The sequence below is a fragment of the Phalaenopsis equestris genome, unplaced genomic scaffold (assembly GCF_001263595.1).
Source record: "Phalaenopsis equestris unplaced genomic scaffold, ASM126359v1 Scaffold210567, whole genome shotgun sequence".
NCBI classification, from domain to species: Eukaryota; Viridiplantae; Streptophyta; class Magnoliopsida; order Asparagales; family Orchidaceae; genus Phalaenopsis; species Phalaenopsis equestris.
Genome location: NW_018229645.1, coordinates 223,383 through 238,678, shown reverse-complemented (window position 1 = coordinate 238,678; position 15,296 = coordinate 223,383).

The window sequence follows — 15,296 nt, the reverse complement described above, 5'->3', positions numbered from 1 at the left end:
GATGTAATTAACTATAGGGGCTTGCCCTTATAGGAAGCATGTCTGAAACCAGCTTAATATAAACCCTATTTAATTCTTTATATTAAATAGGGGAACTTGTTGGCAAATACAAAGGTTTTGCAGACCAAATGGACATCATACTTTCCTTAGTTTATTTGATCGAGCCTAATCCTCAAGTCTTGTGTTTATCCTTCGGGATAGATACAGGATTTGAGGTATACTGCTCTTTCATTTTAAATTATAAAAATATGGGGTCAGTTTGATTTCATACCTCAACGTCCTTCCGAAGTGGGCGATGGGATTTTGATTACGGTGACTGACAACTTCTTACGGACAACTCCCCATAAACTAACCCGAAATAACGCCGACAGGATGCTTAGGCAACTCTTGGAAAAGCTCATCCACAACTTTATAAGAAGATTTTGGCCAAAAATTAAGGGGACTCTAGAGGTCCTAGAGGACGAGAGGCTCCAAATTGAAGTGTGAAAAAGTGTAGAGAGTCTAAATTATGAGAAATTCTTCAAGAGATTATAAGATTAGAGGGAAAGTGAGAGATTTCTTCCTCCTTTCCGCTTTGAAGAGAAATTTTGGGTGCTGTAAAGAAAGGAAGAGATTCAGAGGAACTTCAAGGAGTTTTGTCAAAGCCCTTGGAAGTTGGGTGTAAATAGATGGGGAAATAAAATTATCAACGTAGAATTGGAGATTTTAGAGTGACAGACTAAAATCCCCAATTTGGTCCTATCGTTTGGGTGCTGAAGTGTAGATGTTAGCCCATCGTTTGGATGCTGAAGTGTAGATGTTAGCCCTCAGGTGAGGGGAATGTGGGAGCCCCAAAGTGAGAGTCGGTATTCTCCCAGCCTAGCTGCAGATTCAGTAAACAAGCATAAGATTAGTAAATGTTCTTTATGCCTGGACTAAAGGGTAAAGAATAGGTATGCTCCTATTTGGCACAATATAATTTGAACTAATTCACTTTATCCATTCACTACAATTTCTTGATAAGGAGAATGATTATTTCTTATATATTGAATATTACATTAAAAACCTCATAAGTATATTTAGTTATTTCATAGTTATTAAATTGCATATTTATTTCAATTCCCTATTAGTGACAGATAAGCAAATTGAATTTCATTGTTGTAATTAAATTATTACTTTTCTAAAGTCTTAGTTCGTAGTTCTAATATTACTCCATGTGGGATCGATATCTAGGACTCCATTAGAGCCCTATATTACTTGAGCGATACGTATACTTGCGTTGATAAGTGTGACTTTACAATTTTTAAATATTTATTATGTCCATATTTATTGAATCTATAACTGTTATTAAGCTTTGGTACAGCTGCTGAGAAATTAAATCCTTTAGCAGCAGTATTAATTACTTATATTTTGAAGCATATATAAAGTCGCGGTCCGTGGTGTAATTAATATGAGCATCATTAAGAGTCTTACAACATAGTATATAACTTTTTAAAATCTCATCATATCTCTGTTCTAATAAAGCTTCAATTGTATAATTACTAGCATCACACATTAATTCAAAAGGTTTCTCCCAATCAAGTGAAACAATTATAAGAGCAGTGATCAATTTTTCTTTTAAAGATTCAAAGGCTTTAAGGCAATCTTGGTTATATCTTTTTCTAGAAGTCGACATAAAGGTTTAGTAATTTTTGAAAAATCATTAATATATCGCCTGTAAAATCCATCATGTCCTAAAAAGCTTCTAACTCCTCTTACATTAATAGGCAGAGGTAAGTTTGATATAACCTGAATTTTTGCAGGTTCTACTTCCATGCCATTTTCTGAAATTTTTTGCCTAAGCATAATTCCTCATGCAGCCATATATTAACATTTTTCTTAGTTCAATACAAGATTAGCCTTTACACATCATTTAAGAACTTTCTCTAAATGATTTAGACATATTTCAAATGAAGTTCCAAACATAGAAAAATTGTCCATAAAGACTTAAATCCCTTTTTCAATTAAATCGCTGAAAACTGACATCATACATCTTTGAAATGTTACAGATGCATTGCATAATCCAAAGGGCATTAATCAAAAAGCAAAAGTTACATAAGGACTAGTAAATGTTATTTTCTCTTGATTCTCCAGAGCTATAGATATTTGATGATAACTGGTATATTCATCTAAAAAACAAAAATATTTGTGCCTAGCCAGCCTTTCCAGTATCTAGTCCAAAAAGGGTAAAGGAAAATGATCCTTCCTGGTGGAAAAATTTAAATTTCTATAGTCTATGCAGGTTTGCCATCGAGTGACTTATCTTGTTGGTATTAATTCATTATTCTCATTTGACACCACAGTCACACCTTCTTTCTTCGGAACACAATGAATTGGACTTACCCAAGCACTGTCTGAAATAGGATATATTATTCCAACATCTAACCATTTTAAAATTTCTTTCTTAACAACTTCTTTCATCATAAGATTTAATCTCCTTTGAGGATGAGCTCTTGATTCATGTTGATCTTCCAATAAAATTCTATGCACAAAAATTGAAGGACTGATTCCTTCAATATCAGCTAATGTCCATCTAAAGGCTTTTTTTTATCTTCTCAAAGTTTCCAACAACTATTGTTCTTGCTCATCAGTTAAATATGAGGATACTATAATAGGTAATGTAGATAAATCTCCTAAGAATGTGTACTTTAAATGTGTAGGAAGTGTTCTCAACTCTAGTTCAGAAGGTTTCTCAATAGATGAAATCAGATTCTTATTACTTTCTATAGGATCTAACATTTCAATTTTTACCTGAAGACAATCCAAGTCTTCTTTACTCAGTTCCTTGGATTCATCTTAAATTTTATCCTCATCCTGATATTCTATATATTTCTTTCAAAATTCTCTTTCAAATATCTTTTCAAAATATTCATGGCTTAGATATTCATTAATATACATTTTGAAGCATTCAATCTCTTACTCTTTTGTAGGGTATCTCATTGAGTTTGTAATATTAAATGTAATCTCTTGATCACAAACTCTCATAGTTAGTTCTCTTTTCTACACATCTATCAAATCTCTTTTAGTGGTCAAGAATAGTCTTCCTAAAATGATAGGAATTTCTTTATCTTCCTCCAAATCTAATACAATAAAGTCCACAGAAAAGATAAATTGGTCGACTTTTACCATAACATCTTCTATAACTCCTTTGGGATAGGTAATCAAATGATCAACTAACTGAAATTTACAGTCATAGGTGAAATATATCCTACGCCCAACCTTCTGAAAATCGATAAAGGCATAAGATTAATACTGGCTCCTAAATTACATAAAACTTTTCCAAAACATTTTTTGCCAATAGCATAAGGAAATGTAAAACTTCCAGGATCTTTGAGATTTTCAAGAAGCTTTTTTTGAATTTTAGCGCTACAGTATTGACTGTTCAATTGTTTGTTTATCTACTAACTTCCTTTTCTTATTAAGTATATCCTTCATGAACTTCACATAGCTTGGCATTTGTTCCAAAGCTTCAACAAATGGAATGTTTATCGTTAATTTCCTCAATATTTCTAAAAATTTTGAAAATTGGTTATCTCTATTTTTCTATTTCAATCTTTGAGGAAATGGTGATGGTGGATCTTTGAGGAAATGGTGATGTTGGTCTTTCTATAGTAATTTTCATTGGTTTAATAGGACATTTTTACTCAAAATGAAAATCTTCATCGGATTTTTCATATTGCACCTCATCTTTTTCAACTTCAACTTCCACTTCTTTTTTAACTCTATTTTCAAATTCTTTTCTACTTCTAAGTTGAATAGCATTAATTTACTCTTTGTTCTGATCTTTTGGATTTACTTCAACATTACTAGGTAATGTTCATGGAGTTTTATTGCTAAGTGCGATAGCAATACATCCTAATTAATTTTTCATGTTTCTAATTGCAGCTCCTTAACTTTGTAATTGACTCCCCATTTGCAATATCAATTCTTTCATTGACAACGTTTTCTCTTTACTCTGCAAATTATTAAATCCTAAAGGGTAATAAGGTTTATAAGTTGGATCTCCTTGATTTGGATTTCCTTAATTGTTGGAGTTTCCTAATGGGTTCACAGTGTTGTTTCCCCATTGTGGATTTGCAGCTTTAGATTTATTATTACTCCAACTAAAATTTGGTTGATTCTTCCAACCGGGATTATAATAATTAGTATAAGTATTATTAGAACAATTATTTATTGTATTTAAGGTATCATAAGAAGATTGTGATTCTATCATTTGTCTCAATGAATTTTCCTCAAGCACAAGTGATGTCTGGGAATAAATCATTTCATATTGACCTATCTTCTTGGATATAGCAGCAATTTGTGTGGGTAACATAGATATTGCATCAGAATCATGAGTACTGGCTACTCCTCTTGGTCATAGAGTCATTGAAAATTATTAGTTGCCATCTCTTCAATTAAAGAATATGCTTCATCAAATGTTTTTGACATTAATGATCGACCAGCAGCAGCATCTATAATAGATCTAAGTGATCCTACTTATCCATTGTAAAATGTTTGAATTATTAACCAATCTGGTAAAACATGCATGGTGTAGACACTTTCTAAGGAGATCTTTAAATCTTTCCCAAGCTTCATAAATTGATTCCCCTTCAAACTGACAAAAAAGATGTAATATCATTTCTAAACTTAGCAGTTTTTGAAGGTGGGAAATATTTAGATAATTTTTTTTGTGATAAATCTCCCTAAGTTTTGATAAATCCAGGTGTTAATGAGCTTAACCACATCTTAACTTTATCCCTTAGTGAAAAATGAAAAAGTCTAAGTCTGTCGGCATCATTCAACACTCCATCATATTTAATGTAGCACACAGGTCTAGAAAACTAGCAAGATGTAAATTAGGATCTTCATTTGGTGTTCCCCCAAACTAATTGTTTTGAACCATTTATGTAATAACAGATTCGAGCTCAAATGAATTGGCAACTACAACAGAGTTTTGTATACTTGAATGAATCTCATATGATATAGAATTAGCATAATCTCTTAAAGGTCTCTGATGATGTTCATTTTCATTTCCAGCATTATTGAAATTGCAAGTCATTTTGCTAATATGGTCTATCTCTTTTTTTTTGTTTTCAAATTTTTCTAATTGAACTTTCTAACTCAGAATCGTAAGGTACTAAATTTTTAGATCTTACACTAACAGATATTTATGCATAAATAAATACAACAAATAATTTAAAAATTAGCAAACACACTTAAATAAGAAGATATTCAAAATAAACTACAAACACACTTTTTTTTAGTTTTTAAAAATAAGAATACTATAAATTATAAAATAACTTACTGCTATTTACCATTACTTCCCCGACAACAGCGCCAAAAACTTGATGCGGGTGGATTTTGGGTGTTAGTTTTGCAAATAGTTTTCAATATTACAAAATACAGACGACAGATATGTTAGCAAATATTCAGATTAATCCCAACAAAATAACTTCAATTAAAATAGTGTTATCTCTTAATAATCGTTAAACTGTCAAATCCCTTTTAAAAATAATTCAAGTATACATATCGCTCAAGTAATAAAGGACTCTAATAGAGTCCTAGATATTGATCCCACTGGGAAGTCAGAAATGCATGGAAATAAGTTCGTAAGATTATAATGTAAAGTACTATTTTAAAAATATAAAAAGTAAAGTGCAAAGTTTGAATATTAAGTAACAAGTGAAGGCTAATTAAAATACGATTGAAAGACAAAGTTAGTTAAACCAAATGCTAAACTTTCAAAAGTAAAATTATGAAAATTAAAACTAAAATGTTGTGACAAAAAGTTGAAATTTAAGAAACCATTTTTCCCCTTTGCAATGAGTATATGGTTTGTGATGAAGTTAAAATCATTTGAAAATATATATAAAAACTATTTTGTGCCAAATAGGAGCAATCCTATTCCTTACCCTATTTTGAGTGCATAAAGAACATTGACTAATCAAAAGTTTGGTCCCTAATTTTGTGGTTAGGTTGGGAGGATACTAGCTGCCACTCTAGAGCTCCAACTCTCTCCTGTGAGGGCTAACAATCTCACATTAGTTTTCAATCAATAGGACCAAATTGGGGATTTTAATCTGTCACCTTCAAATCTTCAATTTTGCCTCCAATAAAGCATATTTCCCAATTTATTTGCACCCAATTCCATAGATAAAATACTCTCACATTAAATCAAATGTGATTTTCCCCATATTGTAGAAATCATAGCCCTTTCAGAACATATGTTTCTCAACACATTTTAACCTTTCAATTGGCCGTATCAAAAAGTAAATGAAGATCGGAGTTTGAATCATAAAAAATGTTGGACATTTAAAACCATATAAAACAAAATCAATTCTTCACAAAACCATTTCTTCACAAAACCATATCAAACCATATCTTTAAATTAGGGAGAAGGATAAAGAAGACTACTCAAAATTCATTAGAAGGATACGACAAAACACAAATTTCATATATAAAAGGAAGTTTACAAAACAGAAGAAATAAAAGACAACTTATCTCACAATCCTTCCCAAGCAAACTCCTAGAAGTTCTCTCCAAGCTTTTCTCTCTTTACAAGCACTCTCAATTCTCTCTTAGAAGTGTAATGAGGAAGAAATCTCTCACATTCCCTCTCCTCTTATAATCCTTGAACAAAATCTCCAAGCCCTTGACTTTCTCTCTCTCTCTAACTCTCCTTCTTCACGCCACACACCTCACGCCCCAAGACTCCTCTCCTCTTCTCTTCTTCAAGCCCTAGACTTCCCTTCAAAAAGAATTAAAAATTACCCCCCAAAATTCTATCTAAAAGTCAACTCTTTTAAATTCAAAAGACATGTCCATTAATCTAAGAGACATATCCCTTCATAAAATAACCTTCCAAAGTGTTTAGATGCATTGAGTTACTCCAAGGGGTGTTTTGAACAAGTGTCCCTTTGAAAATTCATGTAACATTCATCTCGAACCGCCTTAATCAGTATAAAGTCATCCCTGGCGCATCTGGCACTAAATCTGACGTATCATGCACCAACTCTCTGTCAAATGGTGCATCTAGCATCAATCTAGTGCATCATGTGCTAGTTTACTGAAGATCACACTGTTCTGGGTTTTAGCGCATCTGGCGCCAATCCGACGCATCTGGAACCGATCTGATGCATCTGGCACCAATCTGGCGCATCATGCGCCAGAATTCAAACTTTGCTATTTTGGCTCCAAATTTTGTCATTTTTGCTACTTTACTCTAAATGCCTAAAATTGATATACCTGGAATAATAAAATGAAAATACCCTTCTTTAAAGTGCAAGATCATCAAAAAATAAGCATAAAATTTATACTTAAAATAACATATTATTTTGGTGTATCAAATACCTTAGCATGAGGTAACCAATGATTAATGAAGAAGGCATTTCAAACTGCTTTGAAACTAATAAAATCTCCACTTGTCATGATCATGGCACTCAAGGGGAACTTTTGGTTATAAGGTTGGTTAAAGTTGAATGATGCCAACATGCCCAGAATGACAAAAGACTTGGGAATTTTGATTAGGGCAGTTATTCCCAAATTCCAGGTTAGTCCACTATTTTAATTCCTAAAGAATCTAGGACCTCAATTTCATCTAAAAATCCTTTCTATCAGACTCTATCTTTTAGTGTATGAATTCTAACAACTTTAAACTAGCAAAATCAATCATTCTTGATCTCATCTCTTGAAATTATCTTATCAATCAAGTTTTACTACTAGCATTTTCAAAACTCTTAAATTTGCTTAATTTGAGTAAACCTTCTTCCTTGGGCATTTAGCCTTGTATGGGCCTTTTCATGACATATAATCATCAAACTATAGGTCCCATTCTTCTGAGTTTAATTTTTTTAACTTGGATCCTTCCTTCCTCCACTTTTAACACTGAAATTCTACAAATCCTATCTTTCAATTAGGATAGCAGAAGTCGTTTTATTAATCAAAAGTTTTCTTTAGGGCTCAAAGCTCTAAAGATGAAATTAGCTATTAGGGCTTGCCCTCACAAGGAACCCAATTCTAGAAAAAATGAAATTATATAACCATAAGAGGAAAATAATCTGGTCCTATAGAATTATGAAGCCCTTCATCATTCAGATGATTGCCCATTTTAGCACATCTGATGCATCTACTTCCACTGCACATGATGAGGAAATTCATCTCTAGGTTGTTGTTGAGGTTGTTGCTCAGGACTCCACCCAACTAGCTTTGCTTAGATCAAAAATGGAGTGGAAGGTGAAACCAGAGAGTACAATGTTGCATTCTAAACTGTAAAGAGTGAAGCAGTCAGTTCAAGTTGATGATGAGAATGATGATGATGAGAGGGCAGAGGAGTATGAGTAGGGATTTATTTTCTTACTTTTGTTTATGTTAAACAATTTATTGGTAGCAAATAATATTTTCATTAGACAAGTGTTCATTTCATTTGGTTTAATGCAATGGTTTTTCTTTTATTTTTATAGATGATTTATACTTTAATTAGTTTCATTACAATGATGTGCTGTGCGTAGATTGTATTGTTACGAGTTTTGGAGGAATTTATTTATTTTTTTTATGTTGCAAGTTTTGGATGGCTTACTAATAATTTTATAACTCTTTAATTATGTGCCAATGATTTTTTTATGGTCTATGGAACAAATGAATTTTGTGCCTAGTACTACACTTTTGCAATCAATACAACTGTTAGTATTTTCACGATTAACTGGCAGTTATGCTACACTTTACCGAAGGAATCGTGACACTTTTTTGGTCGGCAACACTTTTCCTATGGATATATACATCAGTTATAATACTGACAGTTAAGCTATGGTTAAAACTATTTTGGTTTTGGATCAACAATGACTATTACAATGCATTGCATAATTTTAGGTAATTTTAATACTGACAAGTATTTTTATTATGTCAAATAAATCATAGCTTGACTATCAATAATTATATTTTTTGTGATCTTAATATTATTATCGACAGTATTTGATCGTCAGTAATAAGCTATATTTCTATAGTGTTAGGCAAGACTTTTATGCTCACCAGTTTTAGTGACTACAGAATGAACATGTTTTTTCTCCAAAAATATATGATTTTTTAGCCTTTACATTCTTACAACAAATGATAAAACACTTTCCTATTATAACATGCTCATTCTATTAAAATTTTGGAGAAAAAACATGAGCCATCCAAAAGATAATAATATTGGTCCACTCCAAATGATTTCAAGATTTTTTTAAACTCTTGAACTGTTTGAATGATAAAACACTTTCCTAAAAAAACTTTTTGTTTGAAATATAATAATATTTTAGTGAGGATATAAATGATTATGAAATACAAATAATATGTAGTTGGATGTTCTAAATTGAATCATTTTGAATTTAAGTCTGAACCATATATAACAGGACTTGAGGAACAAAATAAAAACATTTGGGTTGTAAAACTAAACTCAAAACAAGTAGAATAACTTTCATTCTTACAACAACGGATACCCTAAAAGAACTAAAACTAAAAACCTTCCGAATATTTTGATTTACATCATGACAACAAACTTGGATTCAAATAAAGCACTATTGAAGTATTGAACCACAAAACAAATAAAAACAAAAAATTTTAAATTTTTAAAACACACCCTAGGATAAGTCTAAACTATGAACCCTAGGATAGCCAACGTAGACCAAAACCTATTTCCACACACACCCGAAAATAGCCTTGTTTGGAGGCATAGGATTAGCTTGATAAGTACCCAATAGATAGTTTATAAGGACTCTGACATAGAAAGCCCATTAAATAACCTGCCCCCCTTAGATTATATGGATGCTCTAGAATGAAGTTATCCATAGTTATTGATGAAGGCTTCTCAAATTGATGTTTAGTAGGATAACCTACCTTAATCATCGTTATTGTAACAAGAATAAATCGAACTATTTAGTTGATTAATAATCTGAGGATAGTAACCTGCCCTAAATTATTGAAGGTCATAGGGAACTTGATCGGGTTGTTATTTCTAAAATTTAAGTTAATCCATCTATTAGCCTCCCTAATAGTTATGTTTCTTCTAAAATTAAGGTTTCACCTTCATCTAGAATTATTATAGGATGTCCTCGCTTTAGACTAGGGTTATCATCGATCTCAGTTCACCTATCCTTGAAATCCAAATTCAGTTCACATCAAAACCTCAATTCTTAATTCCAAACTAAACTTCAAATCCAAATTTAAATCCCAAAGCCTGGAATTGATATCAAGTTCCCATTTCCACGATCAAATAAACAAGCTCGAACCCTACCATTCCATTTTAAATTAATCAAGTTATCCTAAGTTATCAGCTTAAGGGAACAAGTCGGTTTCATCTCAATCCCATTCAAATCCTTCAACATTCCAAATCTAAGTCATCAGTCTTCTCATGGACACCTGTTGTTGACTTTGTACGATATAAGCTAGACTTTGATTTGAGAGTATTCTTATGAGCAACAACTTTTGAGCTGTAATTAACTAAGAAGGAGCCCGATCTTAGGGAAATCCGGACTCCAAAATAAAAAAAAAATTCTATTATGCTCCCTCCTAAGATGGGGAAAACCCTAGCTTTTCGAACACATGAGTTAAGGAGATCTTCCTCATCCGGGTGACCAGTCCCATTTCAAGGTAATGTCTCTATCTTTTTTATAACATGTTATTCATTGAATGTCGTGCCATACCACATAGATAAAAGACTTCTTGAATACCTATGGTAGAAACAATTATAAAAATTCTCCCACAACTATTATTTGTTATTTTATTTGTAGATTTTAAGCAAGTTTTTTATAGCCTAAATTTGATTTTCTTGGTCATAAACGTCATTGGATTTTGAAATCCATTGGCTTTAAATTTTGTAACTATAAGAAAAGCCTAAATTCTAACCTTTAGGATAGTTTTCCAGATAAGAGATTAAGTAGGATGTTCCAGAAGGAGTAAACACACTTCAATGGTGTCAACTTGTACACAGTGGTCACAACTAGATGATCAAGTTTTCATTATATATTATCTAAGTTAAATTAAAACTAAAAATTTATTTTTTTTTTCTTGCAAAGTAGGGTGACAAAATACTGAAAATTCAAAAAACAAAGATGTCCTCACACAATGGGTCAGATTAGCTCCGTCAGGAGACAAACTGAAATTATATGACATTACTTTTTTAATAAAGTAAGAGTTAGTAAGTATATTAAATTAAATTTTTTTTTATTTTCTTTTTCTAGAATTTTCATGATTGAGTGCAGTTATAAAACAAAATAGGATACAAAAGGATAAGACATGGCAATTTGAAAATGCTAAGGAGAAATGGGTAAAAATATTAGCTTATTCTATCTATAATGATTAATTTAATAAATCATTTTAATTTAAATTTTACATACTTTTATAATATATACATAAGTGTGTGCGATGATAGAAATAGAAGGGTTAAAATCCAAAAGATGGCAATATACAGGCAGATGAGAGAACTTTCATGGGTGTCATGGGTCCTGAACACCATGAAAAGGTACGAACAAAAAGGTTTGCGGTAACTCCAACACAAATTTTCCTACACAGTACCACAACTATAGGTGAAAGTGATAGTATGATTATTTCTGCTGGAGTTGAAAAATTAAGAGATGGCATGTACTACTTACTGTATGAGGTAAGACAATTCTTGTAAGGAAGATTAAACTCGGTATGTTATTTTTTAAATGATTAAATATTTTATATCATTTTATTCATCTTAAAATTATTAACTTATTGTGTGTTTTATTTTAATATTGATGCAACAAACCTGAGTCTAACTAACTAATTAAGGGGGAATCATATGTATTGATCTACTTTTCTTTATGCATATTTGTTTACTGTATTTGGTTTATTTTATTACAAGGTTGATTGAGGTTTATCTCATGGATTCTTTGATGTTCTAATATTTAGGGGATGTTCCTACTTAGTTCGTAGAATTTATGGATTTTTATGCACACTAAATACCATTTTTAAGTTCTTTGAAATTGAAATTATGGATTGATATATATTTTGATGTATTTGAGATATTAGTAATATTTTATATCAATTATGTTTTTTTTTTCATTATTTGGGGCATTTACATGCATAACAGCCATTCAAATTTATTTATATATCTAACTAAAACTTCAATTTTTTACATTTGCATTCTTTGTTCGACAAAGAAATACATATGTAAATTTTCTTTCAAAAATATTTATACTGTTATATATATATATATATATATATATCACCATATATATATACAAATTTATTGAAAATGTGCCTAATTATAAAAATTAATTAAGAAAATCTTGAAATCAGCAGCCGATAAAACTGTTACAAAGAATGATAATAGCTAAAAATCTTTCCAGAAAGATTTAGAACTACTGATAAAAATCTTTACAATACTAATAATTAGCAGCTGTTTTCACCGGTATAATTAAAATAATAGTTAAAATCACTGCAAAAGTTCACATCGTTAAAATTTTTTCTCAATGGTTTTAGAATCGTTGCTATAATTCTTTGCAGCACTAACAAAGCAGCGGCCTTATCTACTGTAATGGTACTAGCTTAAAGCTACTGCATAAGACATCGCCGCTAGGACCCTTCTCAGACGTTTTTACAACTGGTGCTAAAAGCCTTCGCATGCTATCAATTATAGCGCTTTAAAAACTGCTGCAATGAAAATCACAGTGGCTTTTACTGTTGTGATAGTCTATAAAATGTGTCGCGAAAAACCTTTTCTCTTTTTGAAGTGTAGAAATTAAAGTTATGTTGTTAAATATGCAAATACATAGGAATTGAGTGGTATGTGCATATATCTTCCATATTTAACACAATTTTATTTAATGAAGACATCAAATGCACCAGCAAAATTAATATTCAAGTGAAAGGGGCCGAGTAAAGCTTACCCAAAACTTACATAATTGCAAGAGTATTTAAGGAAATTTCAAACGAAATCACATTTTATCAAAGCACCTTCACTCATCTCCTACAAATACCAACAACTTCCATTTCAAACCTGATGCAAACTCGGAAAAAAAAAAAAAAGACAATCCACAGAAATGTATATAAATCGTCCTTATGATATATAATCAACTTATTTACCATATTTTCTCTCATATGTATCAAAAAAATTTTGTATCAAGATATGCTAGTGGATATTTCCAATAGAAAGAGTTCAAGAAGAAGCGTGTCCTATGTAATATGAAGAGAAAGTCATCTACTAAAAAAGATAGCGCCATTTACATACATACCAATCAATTTTTATGCATATACATATCTAACACCTAAAATTTGCACCTTACTTTTCTACCACCCAAATATTTCATATCGCATCAAAAATATCCTATTTCAACTTAAAAAAAGTGAAATAAGTCCTCTTTTAGTGGCATATATGTAAAAATAAAAGTTCAGATGTTAAATATATAAATGTCTAGGAATTGAGTGGCATGTACGTAAATCATCCATTTTTAACACATAATTTCATTTAAGGAAATTATTGGAAAACTACCGATTATTGTGAGATAATCGGTAGTAATGCCTTTTAGATTGAGTAGAAACTATAGTAAATCAGAAGGATGTGTGGCTGAATCCACTAGATTTTACAAGATCCTGTCATCTTCTAAAACAGAAACTAGCACTGGTTTATGTGTGCCAGTAGGAAAACTAATTACTCAAATAGAATTTGGTGGTAATTTAACATCTGCTAGTGGTAAAAACTTGGGAAAAGAAATCCTAGAATGAATGTGCTTCACGAAGCTGGGCTAAATACAAAATATGAAATTTACAGTTTATCAATAGTTCCCAATCTGAAGATCAAAAGCATGTATCGGATTAACGAGAGAAATGGCCATTACCATCCGATCTATCAAAATGAAGGACGGTATGTGCAAAGGGAGAGAAGTGGAGGAGGATTGAAGATGAGACGGTTTTTACGTGGGGTGAATGGGAGCCCAAGGAGCACCAGGAAAACGATAAAACTAATCATGAAAAATAAATCTGAAAAGTAGGCGGACATGACCTCTGTTAAGATTGAGAAGAAGAAGGGGAAGGGAATAGCCAAAGAAAACTGCTAGGGTTGTAATGCCCAGCTTTAACTCATAACAAGAGTATATAAATATACAACAACTAAAAAGACTAAACTATCCTTAAGTAGGGTAAAACAATAAAGATACAAAACTATAATATCTAACATCCCCCCTCAAACTCACGATGCAGCAAGGAGAATCATCGAGAGTTTGCTAGTCAAAAAGGAAAAGCATTGAGTGGAATGTGATTTTATAAATGCGTCAGCAAGTTGCATGGAGAAAGAAATATAGGGTAAGGTAATGCTGTCATGTTGAAAATGATGGCGAGTGAAATGAACATCAATCTCAATATGTTTGGTGCACTCATGAAAGAATGAGTTGCAGGCAATTTGTATTGCACTCTTGTTATCACAGTACATAGGAGTTGGGCTAGAGAAAGAGACACTCATATCAGCAAGTAACCAGCGCAACCAAACAATTTCTATAGTGGTGGATTCCATGGCACGATACTCAGCTTCGGTAGAAGAGCGAGAGACAACTGCTTGCTTCTTACTCTTCTAAGAAATGAGAGAATCTCCTAGAAAAATACAAAATCCCGTTGTAGACTTACGATTGGTGAAATCACCACCTCAATCAGCATCTAAGTATGCACGTAATTCCAAGGAAGAAGATGCGGGAAAGAGAAGACTCTGAAATTGAGTGCCCCTAAGATAATGAAGAATGCAAAGAACCGCTGCCCAATGAACTGTAGTAGGAGAGGCAACAAACTCAACAAACTGACACTGACTGACAACATGTACTGCATAAGAAATATCAGGTCTAGTGATGGTAAGATATACCAAGCTGCCAACAAGTGTACGATACAAAGTGGGGTCAAACAAAGGAACACCATCTGAAGAAGTATAGTGAACATTAAGCTCAAGAGGAGTAGCAGTTGCCTGAGTATCAGAGAGACGAGCTTGTTCAAGGATGGTGCCAATATACTTAGATTGAGAAAGAAGATAACCTTTGGGAGAATGAGCTACTTCAATCGCCAAAAAATATTGAAGACTACCCAAATCTTTCATCTCAAACTGTTGAGCTAATTGTAATTTCAACTCTGCAATCCCATTATCATCATCCCCATTAATAATCATGTCATCAACATATAGAGAGAGTATGATACGACCATGAGAGGTACTCTTGAGAAATAAGGCAGTATCATGTGAGATAGAATGAAAACCAAGAGATGAAATCACAACTGATAACTTTTCAAACCAAGCTCGTGGAGCTTGTTTAAGACCGTAGAGA